The following is a 10,758-nucleotide window of genomic DNA, read 5'->3' on the forward strand; positions in this document are numbered from 1 at the left end:
TGAAAGAAGTCTGGCAGATCCTCTGCACCAGGAATTTTGTTATGGTTTTCCTTTCCTACCCCAGGTTTCATGGAGAAGAGAGACCTTCCATAAATGAGGAAACACCATCCTGTAGTAAATTGGGACCATGGGGACCTGGGCATGGGGCCAAGCACCTCTCTTGCCTCTTGGCTGTAAGGTCCCTTTATCAAGGGACAAAGAGTTTTTCACCCAAACTTCATCCACCAAAACCATTCCTGATTCTGCCATCACCGAGGCAGACCAGACATCCTGGAGGACACTGAGTAATTTTTCATTCTTCTCTGCTCGTTAAGTAGCAAAGAATTCATTTGTGAGCCATGTGTTTATTATTTCTACTGTGTCTCCTACGTGCCTGACACACAGGACCCCAGGGGTGCTGCTCGCTGCTTTTTGATCAGCAACACATTCCATGATTTCCAGAGGAGCAGAAATCATCAGTGAGATTGGGTCACATTTGGAAAATCATTTTATAAGTATGTAAGTAAATAAATGAAGAGGGGGGAATGCAGGGGGATGATTCTGAGAAGTGCATTTCAGTTCAGAAGCCACGTGTATTCCACAGGGTGGTAGAAATGTAGGACTGGCACTACGAAGGTCATTAATCACAGAGACCCCCCCCCCCAAATTGTACTTCAAAGCTCTCAGTGATGGAAATTCCCACTGCTTCCTATCAGTCTATCCCAGCCCTCCAATTCCCAAAGCCTTCAAATTACTTCCTAACAGCCACCACTAATTTCCTTCACTGAAAGACTCACCACTGCCTGTCCTGCCCATGGTTGATGTACCACCCCTGGAAGTGTCCAAGGCCAGGTAGGACATGGCTTGGAAAAACCTGGGATGGTAGAAGGTATCCCTGCCCATGGCAGGGAGTTGGAATGAGCTGACCCTCAAGGTTCCTTTCCAACACAAACCATTCCATGCTTCCATGGTGGGCTGCAAGTTTATTCCCTCCCTCTTTGCTGTGTCTCCAGCAAATGAAGCAGCATCATTTCTTGCAGTAATTCCACACAGTTCAAACTTCCCACACCTTTGCTCAGCCATGTCCCTCTCCTTCAGGCATTTATCACTGGGTTTGAACGTTTGAATAGGCAAGGCCACAACATTTTTGAAATTAAAATTGACCAGCATTAACAAAGACAAAATTGCTCTGTAAAACCACAGAAACATTGTTCTCCTGCTCAGTTGCAGCTTTTTCTTGGAAAAAATTATAATTGAAACCCATTTTTTTACTTTATTACAAGGAACTGCTGTGGTTTGAGCTGGGTTTTTGGTGGTGGGGGAGATATTTTTGGTTGGATATTGTGATGGATTCAAACCTGGTATGGAAAACAGGCTGACCTGTGAGAAGCAAATGTCTTATCCAGCATGAAATATTGGAATTCTGGTTTACATTCCTATTTATGTTTAAGCTAGAGCCATAACGCTGCACAGCCTGCTTTGTGATGTCCATTGGTGCAACTGCTCCTTCCATAAGCAGCATCAGGACCCTGCTTGCCAAGACCTCTGCAAGGGGGAATTTCATCCTTTTTTACCCCCACAGCTACTTCTAATCTTGCAACGTGGAGTCAGCCTAATGAAAAAATCTGACTTGCACCACATGGAATTAAGACATGGATGGAAACTTTGGGGCTGGCAAGGATTCCAGCAGGATTTAGCCCCAGGTGCCCTGTAAGATTTTTCTGCCTGTGATAGAACCCCTGCAGGAAATGATTGACTGCAGGGGAACTCACCCACATGGAGGCAATGCTTGAGTGCCTCCAGAGGCTCGTGAACCGTGGAGGAGCAGTGAGGAAACTCCTTTTTTAACACAGATGGAATGGAAAGAATGAGAGAAAGGAAGGAAGGAAGGACGGCAAATAATGATGAAGTAACAGCGTGCCCAGGAGCTCCTGCTCTGCTCAGCACATCCCTCTGAAATCCATCCATGTGAATCCTCCCTTTCCACACCTGCCTTAGATGACAAAAAGCCTGGGCTGTTTCTGAAAATATCCTCAAGGTCATTTTCAGATGCTGATATGCCCATCAAGGTGCCACAGAGAATTAAAGGTTGAAATATGGGTCAGGAATAAAGCCACAAAGCAGAAATAAAGGAGCTGATAGCTGTGTTTGAAAGGGACACACAGCCCAAATTATGAGGGAATGGGATATCCATCCTGGGATATTGTGGGTTTAGTTATGAGGAGCTGGGAGCACACCATCTAATCTGAAAACAGCATACCAGAACACTCCATGCTGATTAAATTGAACATGGGAAATCGTTGAAAGAGAAGATGAAGCATAATGAGCTGCACTTTTGCAAAATTTTCATTTAAATATGCCTTGGGTGTTTCCTTCTCCACCAGAAAATTCAGGGTTTGACTTTGCAATCCTCACAATAGCCCTGTATTGGCAGAACAAAACAAGAATGGGCCAGAAGGGTTTTTTCTCTGACTTTTGGGCACCAGTACAATGAAAAGGCTGCAGGAGGTCTGGGAGAAGAAAGCAGAATACGAACGAGAAACCAGAAGCTCTGCAGTCCCCAAATCTTCTGATAAAAATGACTTAAACCTTGACAGAATGACTGACTGAGCATATTAATGAGGGTGCCTGGGCTGCCCTGCAGCTTTCCTTTCCTTATTCCTCATTTCCATCTGCCTTCTCCATCTCCATCTCCAGCAGGTCCCCGAGCCGGGACCATGTGTGTGCGCTTTGCATGCAGCAGGAACCCTGACTGCTGGCAGTGCCCTGGTTTTGCACTCTTAAAGATTCATAATCAATTAAATATCAGAGCAGCCCATCACGAGAGGCAAGAAATAGCCCCAGATTATGAATGGGGTAATTAAAACACTTTGAAGAGCATTCAGTGGGGCATCATTGGCCACAAAGCCCTGAGGACACACCTAAGGAGGTCTGAGATGCAAATACCCCACAGCACAGCAAGTGCTGCTCCCTCCCAAAAGTGCCACAGCAAGCACAGATATTCTGAAATATCTGTGCTTCACCTTAGAGCTCTGCAATTTTGAGCCTGACCTAAATTTTAATCAGGAATGGAAGTTATAGGCTTAGTGCAGGTTCTGGGAAGTGACCAGGGTAAAAGCAGCAAGTCCACTCTTCTTACAGCTCTGCTGGAGATTTCCAGCTTTGCCAAAAGCATTGTCTACAACCAGCGTTAACTTTGCAGTGTTTTTACCATCTTCAGTGGAGGAGCTGGTGAAAACAAAATATTGCATCCAGTGAGACCATCTAAACCACCTGTGGGGTGGAAGAAAGCAAAAACTCTCAAAAATTCCAAATATGCCTCTCCACAAACAGGGAATTAAAGATTTGACCCTTCCCCGCACTGTCTGCAGCACCCAAAGTTGCTGTGTTGGAAGCTGAGTACCCAAACTTCAACCTCCCCTCAACTTCAGAGCTGAGTCCCTGATTTCACCTTCTCCTGCCACTCTCATATCCAAGAAATTCAGTTGGATGAAACTCACTGACTCCTGGCTATCATCTACTTTCACTATTTTTAAGAGGAAGAAGGTTGACCTGTGCCTGAGAGAGAACCCACTGGGTGAACGTCTGACTTGGTGCATCAGTGCCACCTCAGAGCATTCCCAATTCCAGCACTGGGAAGCTGCCAGAAGGAAAGACAGACACACCCCCTATCCTGGTCCACAGCAGCAGTTTGGCTCATTGGACATCCCACCCTAAAGGCTTTAATAATCACTGGGCCAAATCTTTAAATATGTTGGAGGAATATGCCCAGTGGAGCACCAGACAACAAACAGGCAGCAGGAAGGAAGGAAAACTGCTGGGAAAAATCATTTGCACTTACCTTGAGAGTCCTGTGTTCAGATTAAATCATATCCTACTCAATCTTAGCTGTCCACCAAAGTCGAAAAACCCCTTCCAGATCATCAGCTTGGGACCATCAGCTCCTTCTGATGAGTTCCAATCCTTGGAGCATGCAGAAAGAGAAAACCTTAATTCTTCTTGTTGTCGTGTGTTGAGTTGCTGTTGGTGGTTTCCTGTTGCCAACAGCTGAATGACAAATGGAGCTGGTTTGCTACACTTAGAGCACTGGAGGGCTGGCAGTGTGACCACACTTCTCTCACTCTACTAATATTAGAACGGGGTCTACCTTAGAGGAACCCACAAAGGCTCCTCAGGCTGAAAGACGTGCAGTCCTGCTGCAAACAGGGCCCTGAGCTGCCCTCATTCAGGCTGGGGTGATGTGAAAGTCAAGCCCTGGAGCCTCAGGGTATAAAGCTGGTGTGAAAATGGGAGGAGAAACATGGGTCTGGGGTTGTGTAAATTGGCCCATTCACAGCTCAGAGCAGCCTGAGCCAATGGAAGGGGTGGGGTTATTTATTGCACTTGACTTTCAGAGAGCTTATCACCAGTCAGGTTCGAGTCTGAGAAGTTTCTTTTTTTGTAATCAGCTGGGTTACGGGGCTGTAACCTCACTCACTTTCCATTTGAGGTTCTGTTTCTGCTTCAGGTCTCACCTAAAGAGACAGGCCGTGTTCTTCCTCCTTTCTTCAACGAGTACAAGACAGCTGATGCCATTTAGGGCACAGGGGGAAGAGCACAGGAGACAGCTGACAGCACATCCTGATATCTCTCTATTGCTTGTGTGAGAGATTTTGTGAGATCTGCCTTCCCTGTGTGTTGTGCCATTAACTGCTTGTGGTTCTGCACAAAGCTCTGCCTGTGCTGAGCACCCAGAGCCCATCTGGAGCTGCCGTGGGTGAGGCCCAGCTCAAACCTCACTGCTCTGGGGCATTTCACTGCCTGCCATTCCCAAGGAGAGCACCAGAGAATCACAGAATGGTTTGGGTGGGAAGGGAAAATAAAGATCATCATGTTCCACCATGCCATGGACAGGGACACCGTCTACTACCCCAGGGTGCTCCAAGCCCTGTCCAGCCTGGCCTTGGGCACTTCCAGGGATCCAGGGGCAGCCACAGCTTCTCTGGGCACCCTGTGCCAGCCCCTCACCATCCTCACAGCCAAGAATTCCTTTCCAATGTCCCATCTAACCCTGCTTTCTGACAGTGGGAAGCCATTCCCTGTGTCCTGTCCCTGCATCCCTTGTCCCCAGTCCCTCTCCAGCTCTCCTGGAGCCCCTTTAGGCCCTGGAAGGGGCTCTGAGCTCTCCCTGGATCCTTCTCCTCTCCAGGTGAGCACCCCCAGCTCTCCCAGCCTGGCTCCAGAGCAGAGGGGCTCCAGCCCTTGGAGCATCTCTGTGGCCTCCTCTGGAATCGCTCCAGAAGCTCCAGGTCATTCCTGTTTTTACCATGCAATGCTATGAAGCTCCATCATCCCCATTTCCACCCTCATCCCCAGAGTTCCAGACCCACCAACTCATCTGAAGGCCAGAAAGATGTTGAGTGTCACCTCCTGATCCTGCTGGATTATGGATAAAGTCTCTGTGTGACCGTGTTCACAGGGGTCCCAGGATGAGGGAAGAGATGAGGATGTGACTCCATGTTTCAGAAGGCTGATTTATTATTTTATTACATATATATTATATTAAAACTATACTAAAAGAATAGAAGAAAGGATTTCATCAGAAGGCTGGCTAAGAATAGAAAAAGAATGATAACAAGGGCTTGTGGCTCGGCTCTCTGTCTGAGCCAGCTCACTGTGATTGGCCATTAATTACAAACAACCACATGAGACCAATCACAGATGCACCTGTTGCATTCCACAGCAGCAGATAATCAATGTTTACATTTTGTTCCTGAGGCCTCCCAGCTTCTCAGGAGGAAAAATCCTTAGGAAAGGATTTTTCATAAAATGTGTCTGTGACACCCCTGCCCGTTGAGACAAGGAGAAAGGAGAACCAGCCAGAGCCTCATGAAACAGGACAACAGGGATCCTGTCTGAGATTGGCTGAGCAAAGTTTATCAGCTTTTTTTTTTTTTTTTGAGATGAGGGATGAAAATATTGTTTAAGAGAAGGTTGGATCTTCATTCTTGATCCTGCAGTTTCAAGGATCACCACTGGCTGAGATAACACCCTTTTTCTGATGGATTTCTGCAGGGGAAGCTGTCTGGAGGCAAATTCCAAAGTTTGGATTTCTCTGGAATAATGGACATTGGGAGTGCTGCAAACATTTGATTTTATGGCTCATTCATCAGTCTGAACAAACAGCAAAAAAGAGGAATCTAACAAACAGATTTCAATTGCTGTTTGCATTTTAAGGTCCCCAAAATACTCTGTTTGATTTAGAAATGGAAAAAAATTCAAACAGCTGGAGTGAGAGAAAAAAAAAACAACATAAACATCCAATTATTGGTCTTTCATTTTATTGTTCTGTGTTGAGGAGATTGTCCAGATTCTGTTTGTCAAGCCACCAGCTGCTGAGGTAGAACTGTGTTCCCTGACCATCACTTCCAAATCCAGGGAATTCCACCCAGCTCTTGCTGCAGGAGGGAGCAGAAGGTGAAGTGACAAGGGAGGGAAGCTGCAGCTTGGACTCCCCCATTCATTCACCCCAGCTTAAAGCAAGAGTCTGAGATGGGCTTTTCTTACCTTTCCTTCCTCCCAAAGCCTAGGATACAAGTTCAGGGCAATCACAGCATTTTTAAAGGTCCCTCCAGTCCTGTGGGTTCCGGTGATGAAGCCTTACTGGGTTGACAGAGGTTGACAGAGACTGAAAGAGGAATTTTTATTCATTAGCACTTCTGGAGTTAATTTACAAGAAATATTTTGAGTGAAAGTAGAACTGAAATCTCTTTTTTCCAGCAAAGAAGAGAGGTGGAAAAAACATATATCAGTCTTGATATTTTTTAAATTATTTTTATTTTTACGGATTGCTGTAATTAATTGTGTTAGTTGGTTTATCAATGGAAAGCCACTACAAATCAGTCAAAAATCTTTGGACAGGGTCTTGCTTTTATTTGGAAATTATTTCTAGTTCTTCAGGTCTTGGGGAAAATTTTTTTACTTGAGGGAGAAATAATTCAGTAATACACGCACAAAGTTAGTTATGGAATCACCAAATGGATTTACTTTTACCTTTGAAAAAACCAAATGGGCTGAAAATTCCCACCATGATTTTGATAGGATTTCAGGCACAATTGTCCTTTGTTAGGTCTTTGATGTTTGACTTACCTGGGAGAAACCCATAGAGAAAATAAAGTAAATACCCCAAGGAAGGATCCTGATCTAGTGGAAGGTGTCCCTGCAGATAGCAAGGGGACTAGGTGATCTTTAAGGTCCCTTCCAACCGAAACCCTTCAATGATTCAATGAAGACTGACCCAGGCCAGTGCCAGGTCCCTCAGAGATCCATGGAGATGAGCAGCCAGGTGGCCACAGCTGACCCTGCAGCCCCTGGGGACACCATCAGGGTGTCAGCATCACCTGGGGACCTGCTGCCCTCTGGAGGTGCCTCTGCCGTGTTCCCAGGTTGATTTGCTCCCAGGTGATCCTCCAGCCATGCCAGAGGACTTTCCTGGTGCCAGTCCCTGTGGAGAAGGTGGAGGCTGCTCCTGCCCAGGACAGGATGATGATGGTTGGGAGCACCACGGCCTCCTCTTCCCATGCTTGGAAGGCTGAGCTCCAGGGAACTGTAGGATCACAGAATGGTTTTGGTTGGAAGGGACTTTAAAGACCATCCTGTTCCACCCCCTGCCATGGGCAGGAACAACTTCCACCTTCCCAGGTTGCTCCAAGCCCCATCCAGCCTGGCCTTGGACACTTCCAGGGATCCAGGGGCAGCCACAGCTTCTCTGGGCAACCTCTGCCAGGGCCTCCCCACCCTCAATATCTCAATATCTTCCCAATATCTTATCTAAATACACTCTCTCACAGTTTGAACCCTTTCCCCTTTGTCCTGTCACTCCATGTTCTTGTCCCAGCTTCCCTATTTGTTCCCTTTGGGTACTTCAGGAACTTTTCTCTACAGGGACTTTGCTTTAGGGGAAAAGCATTTATTGGAGGACCAGCTGAGGAGAAACCATTGATGCTTCTCCAAGATTCCAGCAGTGTCCCACAGAACAGCCACACAACCCTGCCAGGAGATCCAGGTCCTCCATGCTTTGTTAGCAGGATACCTGCAGGGAGAAACCACCCAAATCCAGCAGAAAGGGCAAGAAGCAGAAGGTTCAAATCCAAACTGAGTTGAGCTGCTGCTGTTGTGATAAAGGAATGGCCATTTCTGCTCATTTTGGGGGGTAAGAGGCAGCTCAGAAAGTCCAGGTAAGATTTAGGGGGCTCCAAGGCACCTTACAGAGTTTGTGGTGTTCAAATCAGCAGAGAAGTCTGGATGCTCCATCCCTGGAAGTGTCCCAGGCCAGGCTGGACAGGGCTTGGAACAACCTGGGACAATGGAAGGTGTCACTATCCATGGCAGGGGGTGGGATAAGAGGATCTTTAAGTCCCTTCCAACCCAAACCCTTCCATGATTCTACAAACTACCACTACAGCAATCTCCAGCCTGGGCTTTGAAAAACCTCATCCCAGCAAAAACTCAGGCTTGGATCTGTGTGTTCCCAAGGATTCAGCAGTCCTCTGGAAAAGCTTCTGTGCCCAGGGATGATGTGGGAACTGGCAGTCTCTGGAGCTCTGTGGGCCGCAGAAAGGATTCTTTGTGTCTGAGGAAAAGAAAAAAATACTGAGCCACAGGTGTGGACAGTGATGGTGTTGCACAGTTTTATTTTGACTGATCACACCTAATTTCAGGTGTACATTGCAGGTGGTTGGTGTTAGAGTATCACCAGTGGGAGCACCACTCTCCTTCAGCAGCTCCCCACCAGTGTTTTTTGGATGAACACAATTTATCCAAGATAAATCCAGGCCAAAAAACATTCAAACCCATGGACTGGCTTCAGAGGGATGTGGCCGCATCCTTTCACTGCTATCTCATGGCAGCTCGTTTGAAATCCATTACGCAACCAAATTAAAAAGAAACATTTACAGAAGAGGGAGCGGGTGACAGTGTGTGGTCTGTTCCTGTGAGGAGACAGACAGACAGACAGACATCCAGTCCTGAGAGCAACGCCTCTGCTGTAAACTCCTCCTGACAGACCAGGGCTCTGACCCTGTCTGGCCACATCCCTGAGATTCAATGCCCCTGGCTATCAAATCTGGGTGGCTGAATCCAACTTGTTTGTCAGGAAGGGGCCCCAGTTGTGGTCATTCCCAAGCCATGTCCTGGGATTGCTCATCCCACACCAAAACCAGGCCGGGGGCTGTTTCACTCTGTGCCTGTCTGATCCCTGGTGCTGCTCGGTTCATGGGCACAGACTCAGTTTCGATTTGGATGAGATGATGCTGAAAATGTTGAACCTCCACGAGCTTGATGGATCAGGCTCTGCTCTGTGAGACCCAGAAAAAGGAAAACAGGAATGGGCAGGAATTAATGCCCAGGAAGTTCCACCTGGACATGAGGAAGAACTTTCCTGTGCAGTGACTGAGGACTGAACAGATTGCCCAGAGATGGAGTGGAGTCTCCTCAATGGCGATATTCCAGAATGATCTGGACACAAACCTGTGCCCTGGGATGGGGAGGCTGGACCAGCTGACCCACTGTGATCCCTTCCAACCCCTCTTGGGATTATGGGATTCCTTTTGCTGCTAAAAGCTCCTACAAGTCTTTATCAGACAGTTTTAACACACAGCCAAGAACTCTTCCATCTCCCTTGGTACCTCTCCATCATCATCAGCCTTCAGGTGCCTCCCTGCAGCACAGTGAGAGCTGATCACCAGGCTGAGTTTGCATATGCAGATCTGAAATCTGACAAAAAAAAATGGATGCTGGCAAAAAAAAAAAATTTTTTTGAAAAAAAAATTGCATTTTCATCAGAAATGTGGAAGTGCTGCTGTTCATTCCGAATCTGCATTGCTGCATCCAGGACACCCCTTCTTTTCTGCACTCCAGATTTCCAAACCCTGTGCAGGCACAGCCTCTAAATTCCTGTGGGGGTCTGGGGTACCCCTGGCATTGGAAGGGAGGAGGGAAATCCCAGCCCTCCCATGCTGGAGCTCAGGAAGGGGCTGTAAATCTCCCTGGTGCCCTCGCGGGTCGTTCAGGCAGGAGGGGGAAGGGCGAAAAAAAGGGAATAAAAAGGCTGGGAAGGGGTTTCTCTCACAAAAGCTGAATGTGGGAAGGGGCCTGCATGGTTGGGGGTCGATGGCAAGGGAGGGAGGAAGTGGCAGAAGGAAGTGGTGGAAGTAGGGGAAGGAAGGAAACAAGGAAGGAAACGAGGAAACAAGGAAACGAGGGAGGAAATGTGGGAGGAAACAAGGAAGGAAGGAAGTGTCGGAAGGAAGTGTCAGAAGGAAGGAAGTGTCGGAAGGAAGTGTCGGAAGGAAGTGTCGGAAGGAAGTGTCGGAAGTGTCGGAAGTGTCGGAAGGAAGTGTCGGAAGGAAGTGTCGGAAGGAAGTGTCGGAAGGAAGGAAGGAAGGAAGGAAGGAAGGAAGGAAGGAAGGAAGTGTCAGAAGGAAGGAAGTGTCGGAAGGAAGTGTCGGAAGGAAGTGTCGGAAGGAAGTGTCGGAAGGAAGTGTCGGAAGGAAGGAAGGAAGTGTCGGAAGGAAGGAAGGAAGGAAGGAAGGAAGGAAGGAAGGAAGGAAGGAAGGAAGGAAGGAAGTGTCGGAAGGAAGGAAGTGTCGGAAGGAAGGAAGTGTCGGAAGGAAGTGTCGGAAGGAAGGAAGGAAGTGTCGGAAGGAAGGAAGGAAGGAAGGAAGGAAGGAAGGAAGGAAGGAAGGAAGGAAGGAAGGAAGGAAGGAAGGAAGTGTCGGAAGGAAGGAAGGAAGGAAGGAA

The 10,758-nt window shown here is 47.5% G+C and overlaps 1 protein-coding gene across 1 annotated transcript in view; it reads right to left on the minus strand.

Moving 5' to 3' along the window:
* Positions 1–3,874, minus strand: part of BLK (BLK proto-oncogene, Src family tyrosine kinase) — a 44,618-nt gene extending 40,744 nt beyond the window's left edge. Inside the window, exon 1 of the mRNA XM_059467815.1 lies at positions 3,821–3,874. The gene's annotated coding sequence lies outside the window, so the exon portion shown is untranslated. The remainder of the gene's footprint in view (positions 1–3,820) is intronic.
* Between the last annotated feature and the right edge of the window lie 6,884 nt (positions 3,875–10,758).

Source organism: Ammospiza nelsoni, chromosome 3 (genome assembly GCF_027579445.1).
Source record: "Ammospiza nelsoni isolate bAmmNel1 chromosome 3, bAmmNel1.pri, whole genome shotgun sequence".
Lineage (NCBI taxonomy): Eukaryota > Metazoa > Chordata > Aves > Passeriformes > Passerellidae > Ammospiza > Ammospiza nelsoni.